Source organism: Nerophis ophidion, linkage group LG12, assembly GCF_033978795.1.
Source record: "Nerophis ophidion isolate RoL-2023_Sa linkage group LG12, RoL_Noph_v1.0, whole genome shotgun sequence".
NCBI classification, from domain to species: Eukaryota; Metazoa; Chordata; class Actinopteri; order Syngnathiformes; family Syngnathidae; genus Nerophis; species Nerophis ophidion.
In genome coordinates, this window is record NC_084622.1 from 15,177,617 (window position 1) to 15,196,393 (window position 18,777).

Genomic DNA, 18,777 nt, shown 5'->3' on the forward strand with positions numbered 1-18,777 from the left:
TCTTTTTGAAAAAAACAACAAAAAAAAAACTATTTATGGAACATCATTAGTAATTTTTCCTGATTAAGATTAATTTTAGAATTTTGATGACATGTTTTAAATAGGTTAAAATCCAAACTGCACTTTGTTAGAATATATAACAAATTGGACCAAGCTATATTTCTAACAAAGACAAATCCATTATTTTTTCTAGATTTTCCAGAACAAAATTTTTAAAAGAAATTCAAAAGACTTTGAAATAAGATTTAAATTTGATTACACAGATTTTCTAGATTTGCCAGAATAATATTTTGAATTTTAATCCTAATAAGTTTGAAGAAATATTTCACAAATATTCTTCATTGAAAAAACAGAAGCTAAAATGAAGAATTAAATTAAAATGTATTTATTATTCCTTACAATAATAAAAAAAACTTGAACATTGATTTAAATTGTCAGGAAAGAAGAGGAAGGAATTTAAAAGGTAAAAAGGTACATGTGTTTAAAAATCCTAAAATCATTTGTAAGGTTGTATTTTTTTCTCTGAAATTGTCTTTCGGAAAGTTATAAGAAGCAAAGTAAAAAAAAAGAAATCAATTTATTTAAACAAGTGAAGACCAAGTCTTTAAAATATTTTCTTGGATTTTCAAATTCTATTTGAGTTTTTTCTCTTACAATTAAAAATGTCGAGCAAAGCGAGACCAGCTTGCTAGTAAATAAATCCAATTTAAAAAATAGAGGCAGCTCACTGGTAAGTGCTGCTATTTGAGCTATTTTTAGAACAGGCCAGCGGGCGACTCATCTGGTCCTTCGGGCGACCTGGTGCCCGCAGGCACTGTCACGCCAAATTTCTTCCCCCCTACAGAGACCCACCCCCCATTTACTTCCGGGCTTATGATTAATACAGACGTTTTGTTAACGCTATATTATGAAAATATAACGCTATATTATAAAAATATAACGCTATATTATAAAAATACAGACGTTTTGTTAACGCTATATTATAAAAAAATTAAAAAACAATTTACAAACACAAGATATGGGATGACGCATTTACTTCCTGGGTCACGTTTCCTCTTATGTCATCCCATAGCTTGTGTTTGTAAATTATTTATTTTTAATTTTTTTTATAATATAGTGTTAACAAAACGTCTGTATTTGTATAATATAGCGTTATATTTTTATAATACAGCGTTAACAAAACGTCTGTATTAATCATGACCCCGGAAGTAGATAGGGGGAAGGTTTTTGTAGGGAGAAGAAATTTGGCGTGAACTCCCTCAAGTGTTAGAGCGTGAGGTGACGACGCATGCGCCGTTATGGTAGGTTACAAACTTCCTCCCAAAGGCAAGTCAATATAATTAGCCATTATTAACAGTTATAAACTTGAATGAATGAATGAATGAATGAATGAATGGGTTCATTTACTTCGTCTCAAATGTAAACCAATACAAATAATCCGCCATTATGGAAGGTTATAAATGTGGCGTTGTCGGTTATGCCTTTATTCTGAAATAGCAAACAGGATGTCCCCGACCGGAAGTTACGTTAAGACGCTTGTGGTTGTGACACATTGAATCCCATGCGACACTGAGAGCTGGTCGGAATAAACACATTGCTTGTACAAACCGTCTGATCGTCCCAACCCATACCACGACAACAAACTTACCCTCAAAGGTAAATCAATACAAATAAGCTTTAATTGAATAACTTTTTGTTCACAGTAAACTGTTGAATATCGTGCAGTGCCGACAACCGCCCGACAGATGGCGACATTTTACACGTAATTTAAACTCATCTTTTGAATTTTCGACTATAACCAAATAAGGAATTAAAAGCGAAAACAGGAAGTGTCTTAGTGGTCAATCCAAACATGGACTGACTGACCGACTTTTTTTGTGCATAGTGTATTTACATTTCTAGCCTTGTTAGACCCAGATAAAAATGTTTGCAAAAAAAAAAAGTGTCAGCACATGCCACAATGACTGACAAATGCTTTCTTTAAGTTTTATGCAGTGTATTTGTCAGTTGTGATTGCTCAAACACGATGTACCTGTGTGTTGTTTTTTTACATAAACATTGGACAGGAGATCGCAAAAAGCCGCCGCCTGACCAGGGCTCAGAAAATCTCCAAAGACTCCCCCCACCTCCACCAAGGACTGCTGGACTCTAGGAAAAGGTTCCAAAGCAGAACCTCCAGGTTCTGTAACAGCTTCTTCTCTCAGGCCGTAAGACTCTTGAATGCATCATAATTATAAATTATCCCTTCAACTCGCTAGAACTCGCTAGAATAAAAAAGACAATATAACATACATCCATATACCTGGATGCATATGAAAAAGTGCAATATATTTATCTGTAAAGTAATCTATTTATATCTGCACCTTGTTGCTTTCTTATCCTGCACTACCAAGAGCTAATGCAACGAAATTTCGTTCTTTTTCGGACTGTAAAGTTTAAATTTGAATGACACTAAAAAGGAAGTCTAAGTCTAAGTCAAAGACAGAAAAAAACCCATTGCAAAGCATCACTTGAATGTGCATCTTGATGCATTTGTCTATCAACCACATTTACCCTTTTCCATCAACAAGTGAAGGAGTAGTCCACCACTTAGGACTTCGAACATGTCTTTCATTTAGTACCATAAAAATGAATAGTCACCAAAACCACTTCAAGTTGGATTAGACATGAAACCATCTAAATGATATACCGTATTTCCTTGAATTACCGCCAGACATATAGTATGCGCCTGCCTTGAATTACTGCCAGGTCAAACTCACTTCGCAAAATAATTAGCGCATGCTTAGTATTACCACCGGGTCAAACTCGTGACGTCACGAGTGACACTTCAGCTGTCATCATTTTCAAATTGGAGGAGGCTGATTTCAATCATTTGAAATCGCATAAAGGGAAGAAGATTAAGAGCTATTCAGTAGGATTTAAAGTCCAAGCTATTGAATACTGTTATGCAAAAATGTTTTATTAATATACCGTAGCTGCGTGTGTCAAATATGAGTCATTAAATGACTCCCGCCTCCTGGTGGTAGAGGGCGCTAGTGATCCTTCTTGCGACTACTCGGCTGCAGAAGAAGTGACAATGAGTGACATTATATGTGCTGGGACTGATATGACGAGGGGGGTGCACGACGGACCTTTTAGGATGTAACACTCCTATGCTGGATATGTAAACAACCGGGCTGAAATAAAGCATGTTCCAGTCCTAAATACCCAGTGTATTATTTATACAATAACACTTCATGGTGGCAGCAGAGGGATAAAGAGATCACCCACGGAGCAGAATAATGTCGTCGCCCGCACTACACGTGAGGAGCCGAGCTAACTGATAGCAGTTTTCTAAACTGGACTTTCAATCAAAGCAGGAGGTAATAAAGGAAGATCTCCATCGAGACAGAGAGACTTTTAAAACTGAAGAAAGATAAGGAAGACTTCTATAAACAAGTTATCGATGCTTTTGATCAGAAGGCGCTGGCATGGACTTCATTTATAAGTAAAGGTTAGACCATAATAATGTTTTTTTAATTAAATGTGCTTTTCAAGATGGTATCCTTACATCAGACTCATATTTTTACTGCTTGCCTTTGGTAAGTGCCGGAGTGAGAAGACGTTTGAAAATAATTAGCGCATGCTTACCTTTACCGCATGCCTTTGGTAAGCGCAGGAGTGAGAAGAGGTTTTAAATCAATTAGCGCCCCGGTGGCAATTCAAGGAAATACGGTATGTCTTTAAAAGGACAAGAACTGGATACATTTCATTATGTGCAGGTCAGTAGGCTATGGCGGCCATGTTGGGAAGTCAGGTTATTCATTTTCTTTGGGAGAAATGTTCCCAACAAATGTCTTTACTTTCACGCGGTAGAAAATGGATGGATGGATGTTACATTTCATCAGGGGTGTCCAAACTTTTTCCACAGAGGGCCGCACACAGAAAAATTTAAGCATGCGATTTTGATATTTTTCATTTTAAAACCATAACAAAATATATGGATTTTTTTTTAACCCTTAGGGCTCCTGGGGAGCATAGAGGGTCTCAGTCACTAAAATGTTAAAAATAAGTCAAATTATTATTGTTATTTTTTATTCAATGCTTGCAGTAAATCTCTATATCAACTTGAGGTTGATATAAAGTAAAACAAATAAGTTTTTTTGCCTTTTCTGTGAAAGACAACTTTGATTTTTATAGTAAAACTAAAATATGCAGTATTTAGATAGATAAATAGATAGTACTTTATGGATTCCTTCAGGAGAGTTCCTTTATTTTGGAATTAAAGCCCTCAAAGATCAATAATGCAGGACACCATTGATTTTAATTAGGTAATATTTTTGAGTAATCACAGTGAAAAGTTAAATAAAATTCTACTAAATATATTTGAGATCCGAAAGGTTCCCCACTCATAAAGTAATACATTTTTATTAGTTGTTTTTTAACTTTTAACACTTAAATTTCAAGATCAATTTCCGATATATCTGTCGATTTTAAGTTTGAACTATTATTTTGTTTGTTTTATGCTCTTTTGACAAAACTTTGATGTTTTTATATGGCAACCACACAATATATGCAATATTTTTTCCACATAAACATTTTAAAGTGATCATTTTTAAGTAATAATTCATTATGACATAGATTTTTTTTGTCCTTTTTTATTTTTTTGGAGCAATGGAAAAAAAAGAAAATAAAGACAAAAGGAACAAAAAAACTGCCTGCATGTCAGCTTTGTGTCAACATTACCACTTTTTCTCATTAGATTTCACTTCATTCCAATTTTTTTAATTATTTTTTTGAATTTTTGCAATAGTATCAGTTTTGCCATTTGGGGGGGTATATGGGTATTGGTTCTGTTGTGTTTATGTTGTGTTATGGTGCGGATGTTCTTCCGAAATATGTTTGTCATTCTTGTTTGGTGTGTTCACAGTGTGGTGCGTAACAGTGTTAAAAATGTTTATATGGCCACCCTTATTGTGACATGTATGGCTGTTGACCAAGAATGCCTTGATTAACACTCAAATAACTACCTCTGTCTCTCGCTCTTTTATCTCTGCCCCTCCCTCACGAATGTTGCTGCGTGCGCACACCTTCACAATTTGTTTTGATTTGAACTCCTCTTAACCCTGTAGGTACATTGAAAATACACGCAACCTTGACACAAAACGCCGGACATTTGAGGCATTTAAGAAACCCCGCCCGGACACCCCGGACAGTCCCGCCAAAGAGGACATGTCCGGGGAAAAGAGGACGTATGGTCAGTCTAAATAAGGGGTCACCAACCTTTTTGAAACCAAGAGCTACTTCTTGGGTACTGATTAATGCGAAGGGCTACCAGTTTGATACACGCTTAAATAAATTGCCAGAAATAGCCAATTTGCTCAATTTACCTTTAATAAATAAATCAATATATATTTTAAAAAATGGGTATTTCTTTCTGTCATTCCGTCGTATATATTTTTTTCCTTTTACGGAAGGTATTTTTGTGGAGAATAAATTACGAAAAAACACTTAATTGGACGGTTTAAAAGAGGAGAAGACACGAAAAAAATTAAACATAGTTTATCTTCAATTTCAACTTCTTAAAATTCAAAAATTCAACCGAAAAAAATGAAGAGAAAAACTAGCTAATTCAAATCTTTTTGAAAAAATTAAAAAAAGAATTCATGGAACATCATTAGTAATTTTTCCTGATTAAGATTAATTTTAAAAATTTTGAAGACATGTTTTAAATAGGTTAAAATCCATTTCGAAATAAGATTTAAATTTGATTCTCCAGATTTTCTAGATTTGCCAGAATATATATTTTTAAAATTTTAATCATAATAAGTATGATGAAATATTTCACAAATATTCTTTGTCAAAAAAAACAGAAGCTAAAATGAAAAATTAAATTAAAAAAATAATTTATTATTCTTTACAATAAAAATAATAAATTGACTCGAACATTGATTTAAATTGTCAGGAAAGAAAAGGAAGGAATTTAAAAGGTAAAAAGGTCTTTGTGTTTAAAAATCCTAAAATCATTTTTAAGGTTGTATTTTTCTCTAAAATTGTCTTTCTGAAGGTTATAAGAAGCTAAGTAAAAAAATAAATGAATTTATTTAAACAAGTGAAGACCAAGTCTTTAAAATATTTTCTTGGATTTTCAAATTCTATTTGCGTTTTGTCTCTCTTCTCTTCAAATTAAAAATGTCGAGCAAAGCGAGACCAGCTTGCTAGTAAATAAATAGAATTAAAAAAAAGAGGCAGCTCACTGGTAAGTGCTGCTTTTTGAGCTATTTTTAGAACAGACCAGCGGGCGACTCATCTGGTCCTTACGGGCTACTTGGTGCCCGTGGGCACCACGTTTTTCCTGAGCTAATATGACATTATTCAAGCAGCAGTGCACACTCAGTCTGGGGCATTAAAGAAAGGAACCGAGGAGGCCCATCCCACATGTTGTGTTCCTTACCTTCACAGGAGCTGTGGAACCCGGAGCAAGCATGCTCCCCTGGACTGACAGTGGGTTTGCTGCCACATTCACTCCCTGAATCGCAGCTGTTGGCTTGTTGGAGGACACCATCAAGACAATAAGGTGGAATAAACGCCAAACAGATGTTACTCCCCCAGTTCCCACCACAGCTATTGATGGACACAACAGGATTTTTTTTTTTCAAAGGCAGGGTCTGGGTTTTCAGCTCAGAGGTCAGCCGAATAGCTTTTACTAAGGTGATGACATCAAAATTTTATTAAGATGTCTTATTTATGTGACTGGGTTGGCCCATTAACCTGAAAACCGAATAAAACCTCATTCAATTCCATTGTCCTAGATCAGGGACAATGGAGCCATATTTGACCAAAAATACAAAAATCCGCCTGGAGCCTCAAAAAAATATAAGCCATATTACATACATAAAGTGTGTCATGAGATATACATTGAATTATGAGGACTTAAAGGCCTACTGAAACCCACTACTACCGACCACGCAGTCTGATAGTTTATATATCAATGATGAAATATTAACATTGCAACACATGCCAATACGGCCGGTTTAGTTTACGAAATTGCAATTTTAAATCAGGCTTGCCACTGACAGTTTGTTTGTGTTTTAGTTTTTCCTCCGTGTGTTTAGTATTTCCTGTTTTTAGTTCCTGTCAGCGTTCTTATTTCCTGTTTTTTCCCCCTGTGCGCTGTTTTCCCTTAGCTGCGGCTGATTGGCACCTGGCCACACCTGGTGTCAATCAGCCCGATTTTATTTGAACCTGTTTTGTCGGGGCAGCATAGCTCGGTTGGTAGAGTGGCTGTGCCAGCAACTTGAGGGTTGCAGGTTCGATTCCTGCTTCCGCCATCCTAGTCACTGCCGTTGTGTCCTCGGGCAAGACATCTTACCCACCTGCTCCCAGTGCCAGCCACACTGGTTTAAATGTAACTTAGATATTGGGTTTCACTATGTAAAGCGCTTTGAGTCACTAGAGAAAAGCGCTATATAAATATAATTCACTTCACTTCACTTTTCTCCTCAAGTCGAGAGCTGGTTTATTGTCATGCCGATGTCGCTCTTGTCGTTGCTACCTGTCGTGTCGTATCTTGTCTTGTCTATGCAGCGTTGCAGTAAGCTATGTTTGATTGCGGTTTTTAGCTTACTGATTTTGTTCCCTGCTTCCAAGTTTGTTTTTCATATTACATGTACAACTTCTGTTTCCTGCTCGGTTCTTGCTAGCTTCCTTGCTAAGTTCCTTTTTGTTTTCTAGTTCCCATGCTCGCTCCCTTAGCTTGTTATCCGCCCCGTGCGCGCTTTGTGTTAGTACCCTTTTGTTTGTCCTTGTTCTAATATTTTAATTAGATCATGTTTTCCTGTTCAATGCCTGCCTCCGTCTCTGCATCTTGGGGTTCGTCACAAACTAACTCTGACAGCGGTATGATGACGCGTGCGTGTGACGTCACGCATTGTAGAGGACATTCTGGTCCAGCACCGTTCACAGCCATAAGTCGTCTCTTTTCATCGCATAATTCCACAGTATTATGGACATCTGTGTTACTGAATCTTTAGCAATTTGTTCTATTAATAATGGAGACATCAAAGAAGAAAGATGTAGGTGAGAAGCGGTGTATTGCGGCCGCCTTTAACAACACAAACACAGCCGGTGTTTCCTTGTTTACATTCCCGAAAGATGACGGTGAAGCTTTACTATGGAACAGAGCGGTCAAGCGAACATGGTTCCCTACCAAGTGTCAACCGGCAGGTTTTGGTGAGAAAATGGTGGTAATAAGTCGGCTCTTACCGTAGACATGAGCGGAGAGCTTGCGTCGTTCCTCCTGTACCTGTCAAAGAGGCAGCTGCGGACTCTCTTGCCTCCTCCCACCGGCCGCCCCCGACCGTCGGATGCTTCCACCGTTGAGGAAGCATCGGCTGCCATCGCCTCGTCGGGAAGACTGGCTTCCTTCGGAGACACTGGCGATCACCACACCCGTGGCCACACCCCTCCGACTTTCAGGTTGTACAGGTACAACCATATGATATCACTAAAACACTAGTAACACAATAAGCAGATAAGGGATTTTCCAGAATTATCCTAGTAAATTTGTCTAATACCATCTGAATTGCTCTGCCGTCTAGTTTTTTTTTCTTCTTCTTTTAGTCCTTCACTCTCACTTTCCTCATCCACGGATCTTTCATCCTCGCTCAAATTACTGGGGAAATCGTCGCTTTCTCAGTCCGAATCGCTCTCGCTGCTGGTGGCCATGATTGTCAACAATGTTCAGATGTGAGGAGCTCCACAACCCGTGACGTCACGCGCACATCGTCTGCTACTTCCGGTGCAGGCAAGGCTTTTTTATTAGCGACCAAAAGTTGCAAACTTTATCGTCAATGTTCTCTACTAAACCCTTTCAGCAAAAATATGGCAATATCGCGAAATGATCAAGTATGACACATAGAATGGACCTACTATCCTTGTTTAAATAAGAACATCTAATTTCAGTAGGCCTTTAAAGGAAACTAAAAGAGCTCAAATATAGCTACAAATGAGGCACAATGATGCAATATGTACATATAGCTAGCCTAAATAGCATGTTAGCATCGATTAGCTTGCAGTCATGCACTGACCAAATATGTCTGATTAGCACTCCACACAAGTCAATAACATCAACAAAACTCACCTGTGTGCATTCATGCACAACGTTAAAAGTTTGGTGGACAAAATAAGACATGAGGTGTCAAACGTACGGCCCGCAAACAGGTTTTACCTGGCCCGCGGGATTAGTTTGCTACGTATACAAATTAACCTGGAATTTTTGAATGAAAGAAACAGCTCTTCCACATGTGTCTACTGGATGTTGCAATAGCAATTCTTTGTATCTCTGTAGATCAGGGGTCGGCAACCCGCGGCTCCGGAGCCGCATGTGACTCTTGGATCACTCTGATGTGGCTCAGCTGCATACTTGCCGACCCCCCCCCCATTTTTCAGGGCGGTTTTCCGGATTTCAGTGCCTCTCCCAGAAATCTCCCCAGGATAACATTCTCAGATTTTCACCTGGACAACAATATTGAGGGCGTGCCGTGTTGGCAATGCCCTAAATGTCCTCTCGACCATGTCGTCGCGTCCGCTTTAATACTATGCTATCTGAGTGCCGGCCCAAGGCATACTTGTTCAACAGCCATACAGGTTTCACCGTCATTTTTCGGGAATGTAAACAAAGAAACACCGGCTGTGTTTGTGTTGCTAAAGTTGGCCACAATACACCGCTTCCCACCTACAGCTTTCAGCGGGATAGTTTGGCGCAAAATTTAAAATTGCAACTTAGTAAACTAACCTGGCCGTATTGGCATGTGTTGCAATGTTAATATTTCATCATTGATATATAAACTATCAGACTGCGTGGTCGGTAGTAGTGGGTTTCAGTAGGCCTTTAGGGTGATACATAAAGGAATGGGTGACACAAGCAGGAAAGTTCCCAATGTCTAAATGCTCCTCTGTAAAAAGGTGTCTGTCCCTGAAAGTGGACACCATGTAGACTGGATCCTCCAAATAGTGGAGAGCTTTGAAACTTTTTTTAGCTAGCTAGCAAGCAAGCTGAGTTTTATTTGTGCACACATTGTGGCCAATTGTTGCTCGGCAGAATTTGGAAACTATTTTACAAAAGTTGTCAGTCAGGTTCCTTCTGGTGTTGCTTTCCATGAAGCCACTCATCAGAGAGAGGACTAGGAAAGTTGGCAAGAACCCGGCGCAAGTCCTACAAACACGCAAGAAACAAATAATTCCAATATCTGTGGTAGCTCTGTTTGTTTAATCATTCATTCCAAAAGCCCTAAATCAATGTTCCTCCTAAGAAAAAATAAAAATCCAATTGATTCATTCCAGACGTCCAAAAATATTGAGAAACAATACACTTTAGTAGATAATGATTACAGTTTTACATGCAGAAATAATGCAAAATACATATAATGTCAAACATGGACTTGGACGTGGATTGTTTCTTCGATGCAAAGGAAAATTGGCACGAGCCAGACGTGAATGTGAATACATATTATTTATTAAACACCACAACTAAAAAAAGGCAGACAAATGGCGCGCACAATGGTGGAGAACAAACTTGACCACTAAAAACAAAACTAGCACAATGTAATGACTCTATACAAGAACAAAACTAAACAACTGTGACATAACAAAACCAAAAACTTACTTGGCATGAGCAAGAGGGAAACAGCATGGCTTGGCATGAATGGAGTTGTGTAATAGGAAAGTTGCCAGGCCAACTACCTGGTAACTGTGGCTTAAATAATAGCTATGATAATTAACAACAGGTGTTAGGGCTGAGGACAGAGGCGTGACATGAGGTGAAACTAAAGGAAGTACTAACCGATTGTCCCAAAAACAAAACCAAACATGACCAACACAAAACCTGAACTCATGGGCGTGACAAATACAAGATGGATGGAATGACTTTGACCTTCTTTGAAAGCTTGCTGGTAAAGATGGCAATGAGCGTACTTTTCTCACTTTCTTTATCAAAGTGGGATTCTTTGTTTGGGTACTTAATTCTGTGGAATGATACGCAGGCAAAGGGACTAGTTTGTTTCTTGCACTCTTAGGACATGTGATAACCAAGATGTAATACGAAAACTGGGGCAAACGTATTATGTGCATTTTAGTTCAAAAATGAATCATATATATTTGAAGGGCAATTGCACTTTTTGGGCTATTTTGCCTCTCGTTCAAAGTTGTTTTATATACATGATTTAACATGTATAATATAAAATGTTGTTTTATATGGTGGTTTTCGTCCTGGTCGTGGAACTGTGGACCAGCTCTATACTCTCAGCAGGGTTCTTGAGGGTGCATGGGAGTTTGCCCAACCAGTCTACATGTGCTTTGTGGACTTGGAGAAGGCATTCGACCGTGTACCTCAGGAAGTCCTGTGGGGAGTGCTCAGAGAGTATGGGGTATCGGACTGTCTTATTGTGGCGGTCCGTTCCCTGTACGATCAGTGCCAGAGCTTGGTCCGCATTGCCGGCAGTAAGTCGAACACATTTCCAGTGAGAGTTGGACTCCGCCAAGGCTGTCCTTTGTCACCGATTCTGTTCATAACTTTCATGGACAGAATTTCTAGGCGCAGTCAAGGCGTTGAGGGGTTCCGGTTTGGTAACCGCAGGATTAGGTCTCTGCTTTTTGCAGATGATGTGGTCCTGATGGCTTCATCTGACCGGGATCTTCAGCTCTCGCTGGATTGGTTCGCAGCCGAGTGTGAAGCGACCGGAATGAGAATCAGCACCTCCAAGTCCGAGTCCATGGTTCTCGCCCGGAAAAGGGTGGAATGCCATCTCCGGGTTGGGGAGGAAACCCTGCCCCAAGTGGAGGAGTTCAAATACCTAGGAGTCTTGTTCACGAGTGAGGGAAGAGTGGATCGTGAGATCGACAGGCGGATCGGTGCGGCGTCTTCAGTAATGCGGACGTTGTACCGATCCGTTGTGGTGAAGAAGGAGCTGAGCCGGAAGGCAAAGCTCTCAATTTACCGGTCGATCTACGTTCCCATCCTCACCTATGGTCATGAGCTTTGGGTAATGACCAAAAGGATAAGATCACGGGTACAAGCGGCCGAAATGAGTTTCCTCCGCCGTGTGGCGGGGCTCTCCCTTAGAGATAGGGTGAGAAGCTCTGCCATCCAGGAGGGACTCAAAGTAAAGCCGCTGCTCCTTCACATCGAGAGGAGCCAGATGAGGTGGTTCGGGCATCTGGTCAGGATGCCACCCGAACGCCTCCCTAGGGAGGTGTTTAGGGCACGTCCAACCGGTAGGAGGCCACGGGGAAGACCCAGGACACGTTGGGAAGACTATGTCTCCCGGCTGGCCTGGGAACGCCTCGGGATCCCCCAGGAAGAGCTAGACGCAGTGGCTGGGGAGAGGGAAGTCTGGGTTTCCCTCCTTAGGCTGTTGCCCCCGCGACCCGACCTCGGATAAGCGGAAGATGATGGATGGATGGATGGAATATAAAATGTATTATTTACGAATTTGGTAATTTTAAGCATCCGCGGTGCATTAATTACACAAACGCATCACAACTTTTGCTTTTTTTTTTTTTTATAACTACATCTCTGATTATCACTCAGTGCATACTTTATGAGAGACAATACAAATAATCAAACATCACTTACTGTACAATGTTTACTCTCACTGGGATGCCAACTGTCAGGTTGTTCATATACTGTATTTCCTTGAATTGCTGCCGGGGCGCTAATTAATTTAAAACCTCTTCTCACTCCGGCGTTTACCAAAGGCATGCAGTAAATTTAGTCCTGCGATTATAAATTTGAGTGTGATGTAAGGATACCATCAAGAAAAGCACATTTGATAAAAAAAAAACTTTATTATGGTCTTACCTTTACTTATAAATGAAGTCCATGCACAGCTCCTTTTGATCAAAAGCATCGATAACTTGTTTATAGAAGTCTTCCTTATCTTTTTTCAGTTTCGATGGAGATCTTCCTTTATTACCTCCTGCTTCAATTGAAAGTCCAGTTTAGAAAACTGTTTTATTTTAGATATGTAATCCTCCATGTTAAAAGTGCAAGCGAGAGGAAAAAATTAACGATCGCTCCTCACTCTTGCTGCTTGTTGTCCCTTCTTCTGCAGCTGAGTAGTCGCAAGAAGGATCACTAGCGCCCTCTACCACCAGGAGGCGGGAGTCATTTAATGACTCATATTTGACACACGCAGCTATGGTGTATTAATAAAACATAGCTGCTTACTGTTCTTTGTAGCATATTCAATAGCTTGGACCTGAAATTCTACTGAATAGTTCTTAATCTTCTTCCCTTTATGCGATTTCAAATTATTGAAATCAGCCTCCTCCATTTTGAAAATGATGACAGGTGAAGTGTCACTCGTGACGTGACGTGTTTGACCCGGCGGAAATTCTAGACATGCGCTAATAAAAATCATATTTTGCGAAACGAGGTTGACCCGGCGTTAATCCTGAGCCGGCGGTAATGCTAAGCATGCGCTAATTATTTTACGAAACGAGTTTGACCCGGCAGTAATTCTAGGCCGGCGCATACTATATACCCGGCGGCAATTCAAGGAAATACGGTATTCTCCTTTAGATAAAGAGTGACTTTCAAATCTTGCAAAGAACAAAAAAGGGGTGGAACCAAGCGTCTTTTCGTCTCCTTCTCGCCATCTCCGGGTCTAAATTGGCTGTTAAAGTTGACCAACTTTTCGGATTACAGCCACATCCTTCTACTATCAAAGTGAGAGGCATTACGGCGATAAAAGGAGCACAAGATGGTTAGCGCTCTGAGATGATGGCGCCGCTAAAAACTGCTTGTGTGTGTTAGCACTTGTAAAAACAATATGGCTGATACTTGAGTTTGAGTTTGATTTTGATTTTTATTTCGAACATGCAAGCATACAAGATGATACATCATAATTTCCAGTTTCTCTTTTCAACATGTTCGAAAAGGAGTAGGAAGAAGCAGAGCTTATTTAATCCTACCCCTTTTCTTTGGTTAATCTTGGTTAATATTCAGGCCATGAAATGTTCATCAGGGCTCTGCAGTCTTCTCTGTCAACTGTACTATCTAGGAGTTCTATATAGGGGACGGCGTGGCGCGGGTGGGAGAGTGGCCGTTCCAGCAAACTGAGAGTTACTGGTTCAATCCCCACCTTCTACCTACCTCGCCACGTCTGTTGTGTCCTTGAACAAGACACTTCACCCTTGCTCCTGATGGGGGGTGGTTAGGGCCTTGCATGGCAGCTCCTGCCATAAGTGTGTGAATGTGTGTGTGAATGGGTGAATGTGGAAATAGTTTCAAAGCGCTTTGAGGACCTTGAAGGTCGAAATGCGCTATACAAGTACAGTATAACCCATAACCCTTATTATTGATACGTCAGAAAAACATTTCTTTGGCTGTTGATACATGTTGTTTGTTCATACTTGCCAAACCTGAGACCTCCGATTTCGGGAGGTGGTCGTGGGTCGGGCGGGTTCTCGGTTGGGGGCGTGGTTAAGAGGGGAGGAGTATATTTACAGCTAGAATTTACCAAGTCAAGTATTTCATATATATATATATATATATATATATCCATCCATTTTCTACCGCTTATTCCCTTTTTGAGGTTGCGGGGGGCGCTGGCGCCTATCTCAGCTACAATCGGGCGGAAGGCGGGGTACACCCTGGACAAGTCGCCAAATTAAAATGTATTCATCATTCTTAACAAACAAAAGAATAGTTGAACATTGATTTAAATGGTCAGGAAAGAAGAGGAAGGACAACATTCACACTCACATTCACACACTAGGGCCAATTTAATGTTGCCAATCAACCTATCCCCAGGTGAATGTCTTTGGAAGTGGGAGGAAGCTGGAGTACCCGGAGGCAACCTACGCATTCACGGGGAGAACATGCAAACTCCACACGGAAAGATACCAAGCCTGGATTTGAACCCAGGACTGCAGGACCTTCGTATTGTGAGGCAGACGCACTAACCCCTCTTCCACCGTGAGGGTCATATATATATATATATATATATATATATGTGTATATATATATATATGAAATACTTGACTTTCACTGAATTCTAGCTCTATGTATGTATATATTTATTTCATTATATATATATATATATATATATATATATATATAATCAATCAATCAATCAATGTTTACTTATATAGCCCTAAATCACTTGTGTCTCAAAGGGCTGCACAAACCACAACACGAACCACTAAATAAGAGAAATACTTGAATCTCAGTGTTCATTTATTTACACATATACAAACACATAAGACTCATTTATAAATAAATGATAAATAGGTTGTACTTGTATAGCGCTTTTCTACCATCAAGGTACTCAAAGCGCTTTGACACTAATTCCACATTTACCCATTCACACACACATTCACACACTGATGGAGAGAGCTGCCATGCAAGGCACTAACCAGCACCCATCAGGAGCAAGGGTGAAGTGTCTTGTTCAGGGACACAACGGACGTGACGAGGTTGGTACTAGGTGGGGATTGAACCAGGGACCCTCGAGTTGCGCATGGCCACTCTCCCACTGCGGCGAGAGTAAATCATTGTTGAGTTAAGGGTTGAATTGTCCATCCTTGTTTATTCTCTGTCACTGTTTTTCTAACCATGCTGAACACCCTCTCTGATGATGCATTGCTGTGTGGCACGCACAAAAGTGCTTTCATCAAATGCAATAGTCTGGAATTTTCCATCTCTCCCTAGCATGGCCCAAAACGTACTGTAGATTGCAGTATTGTCCTGTTTAAGAGTGTCACAACATTGCTGTTTACGGCAGACAAACAGTTTTACGGTAGACGAAAACGTGGCTGCTGTTGTTGTGTGTTGTTACCGCGCTGGGAGGACGTTAATGAAACTGCCTAACAATAAACCCACATAAGAAACCAAGAACTCGCCCTCGATCATTCTACAGTTATAACGTCATTGGGCAGACACGCTGTTTATATTGTGGGAAAGCGGATGTGAAAACAGGCTGTTCGACACGTCACTCAGGTCCGCGTGGAGCTGGAGGGGGCGTGGCCTCCAGCTCCGCCTGAATTTCGGGAGAAAATTTGTCTCGGGAGGTTTTCGGGATAGGCGCTGAATTTCGGGAGTCTCCCGGAAATATTTGATGAGTTTGAACATCAAATAATTTATCTTTATAGTGCATTCAATTGAATATGGGTTGAAAAGGATTTGCAAATCTTTGTATTCCGTTTATATTTACATCTAACACAATTTCCCAACTCGGCTTCACGGTGGCAGAGGGGTTAGTGCGTCTGCCTCACAATACGAAGTTCCTGCAGTCCTGGGTTCAAATCCAGGCTCGGGATCTTTCTGTGTGGAGTTTGCATGTTCTCCCCGTGAATGCGTGGGTCCCCTCCGGGTACTCCGGCTTCCTCCCACTTCCAAAGACATGCACCTGGGGATAGGTTGATTGGCAACACTAAAATTGGCCCTAGTGTGTGAATGTGAGTGTGAATGTATCTGTGTTGGCCCTGCGATGAGGTGGCGACTTGTCCAGGGTGTACCCCGCCTTCCGCCCGATTGTAGCTGAGATAGGCGCCAGCGCCCCCCGCGACCCCAAAAGGGAATAAGCGGTAGAAAATGGATGGATGGACAATTTCCCAACTCATATGGAAACGGGGTTTGTACATGGAATATTGTTGGCGTTTTTTGGATGGCTATTTAGAGGACTTCCCATCGACTCCATTGTAAGCGACTTTTATTTACGAGTTAGAATGCATTAAAAAAAGAAAAAAAAACGTGTTGTTGTCTCTCATAAAGACTGTGAATTGCAGGAAAAATTTCCCCACAAGTTATAACTAAAGCATTATTCAATATATCCTTTTTATCTCTCACCGCATTTCCATCTGAACACTGGTGATATATTTCTACGCTCTTCGTGTTTGCACTTGCCAAAAACGAGCTTTGGGCTTAATTATTAATCACGCCGCTCCTCAAAGTGTAATGTCCAGCCATGTTTTCTGCTCTTTTTCTTTGGTTTTCCCACAAAAAAAGGAATTCCTGCAGCAGTGGTGCTGTTATCATTCCTTTTGTCAATCAGCAGAAAGATACAATAAACATCTTTAAAGGCCTACTGAAACCCACTACTACCGACCACGCAGTCTGATAGTTTATATATCAATGATGAAATATTAACATTGCAACACATCCCAATACGGCCTTTTTAGTTTACTATGCTTGTGACGTTATTGGTTGGAGCGGACATTTTATTCCAGCACCACTCGTGGTTAAAAGTCCTCTGATTTAATCGCTTAATTACACAGTATTTTGGACATCTGTGTTGCTGAATCTTTTGCAATTTGTTCAATTAATAATGGAGACGTCAAAGAAGAATGCTGTTGGTGGAAAGCGGTGGATTGCAGCTGCCTTTAGCAACCAAAACACAGCCAGTATTTCTTTGTTTGTTGTGAAGCTTTAATATGGAACAGAGCGGTCCAGCGAACATGTTTCTCTACCACATGTCAACCAGCAATTTTTTGGATGAGAAATTTGTGTTATTAAAGGCCTACTGAAATGAGATTTTTTCTTATTCAAACGGGGATAGCAGGTCCATTCTATGTGTCATACTTGATCATTTCGCGATATTGCCATATTTTTGCTGAAAGGATTTAGTAGAGAACATCGACGATAAAGTTCGCAACTTTTGGTCGCTAATAAAAAAGCCTTGCCTTTACCGGAAGTAGCAGACGATGTGCGTGTGACGTCATGGGTTGCGGAGCTCCTCACATCCTCACATTGTTTATAATGTGAGCCTCCAGCAGCAAGAGCTATTCGGACCGAGAAAGCGACAACTTCCCCGTTAATTTGAGCGAGGATGAAAGATTTGTGGATGAGAAAAGTTAGAGTGAAGCACAAAAAAAAAAAAAAAAAAAGCGACCGCTCCAGGCTGCGGCAGTGGGACCGTTTCAGATGTAATTAGAAACATTAAATAGGATAATTCTAGAAGATCCCTTATCTGCTTATTGTTTTAATAGTGTTTTAGTGAGATTGTAAAGTCATACCTGAAAGTCGGATGGCTGCGGTGAACACCAGTGTCTCCCAGAGAAGCCAATTGAGGAGCCAAGATCACAGCTGCCTTTTTGAGCTGCAGGAAGAAGTCCCATAATCCACAGAAGCCTCTGTTAAGAGCCGACTTAATATCACAATATTCCCATCCAAAAACTTGCTGGTTGACGTAGAGAAACATGATCGCTTGACCGCTCTGTGTTAAAGCGTCACAACAAACAAAGAAACATCCGGCTGTGTTTCGGTGCTAAAGGCAGCTGCAATCCACCGCTTTCCACCAACAGCATTCTTCTTTATAGTCTCCATTATTAATTGAACAAATTGCAAAAGATTCAGATGTCCAAATTACTGTGTAATTATGCGATTAAAAGAAACGACTTTTAGCCGTGTGTGGTGCTGGGCTAATATGTCCGCTACAACCCAAGACGTCACAAACACACGTAATCATTCCGCGACGTTTCAACAAGAAACTCCGCGGGAAATCTAAAATTGTAATTTAGTAAACTAACCCGGCCGTATTGGCATGTGTTGCAATGTTAATATTTCATCATTGATGTATAAACTATCAGACTGCGTGGTCGGTAGTAGTGGGTTTCAGTAGGCCTTTAAGTCTTACCGGAGTTTTGAGCAGAGTTTGTGTCCTCCTGCAGCAGCTGTGACTTTCTTGGCTCCTCCATGGCTTCACTCAGAGACACTGGCGGTCACCGCAGCCCTCCGACTTTCAGGTATGACTTTATAATCTCACTAAAATGCTAGTAACACAATAAGCAGATAAG

At 40.4% G+C, this 18,777-nt stretch overlaps 1 long non-coding RNA gene across 1 annotated transcript; it reads left to right on the forward strand.

Annotated features, from left to right (window-relative positions):
- Positions 1 to 1,540: 1,540 nt before the first annotated feature.
- Positions 1,541 to 7,267, forward strand: LOC133563778 (uncharacterized). The gene is made up of 3 exons (XR_009809106.1): positions 1,541 to 1,656; positions 2,067 to 2,207; positions 6,442 to 7,267. It is a non-coding gene; the product is annotated as an uncharacterized LOC133563778 (long non-coding RNA).
- The last annotated feature ends 11,510 nt before the right edge of the window (positions 7,268 to 18,777 follow it).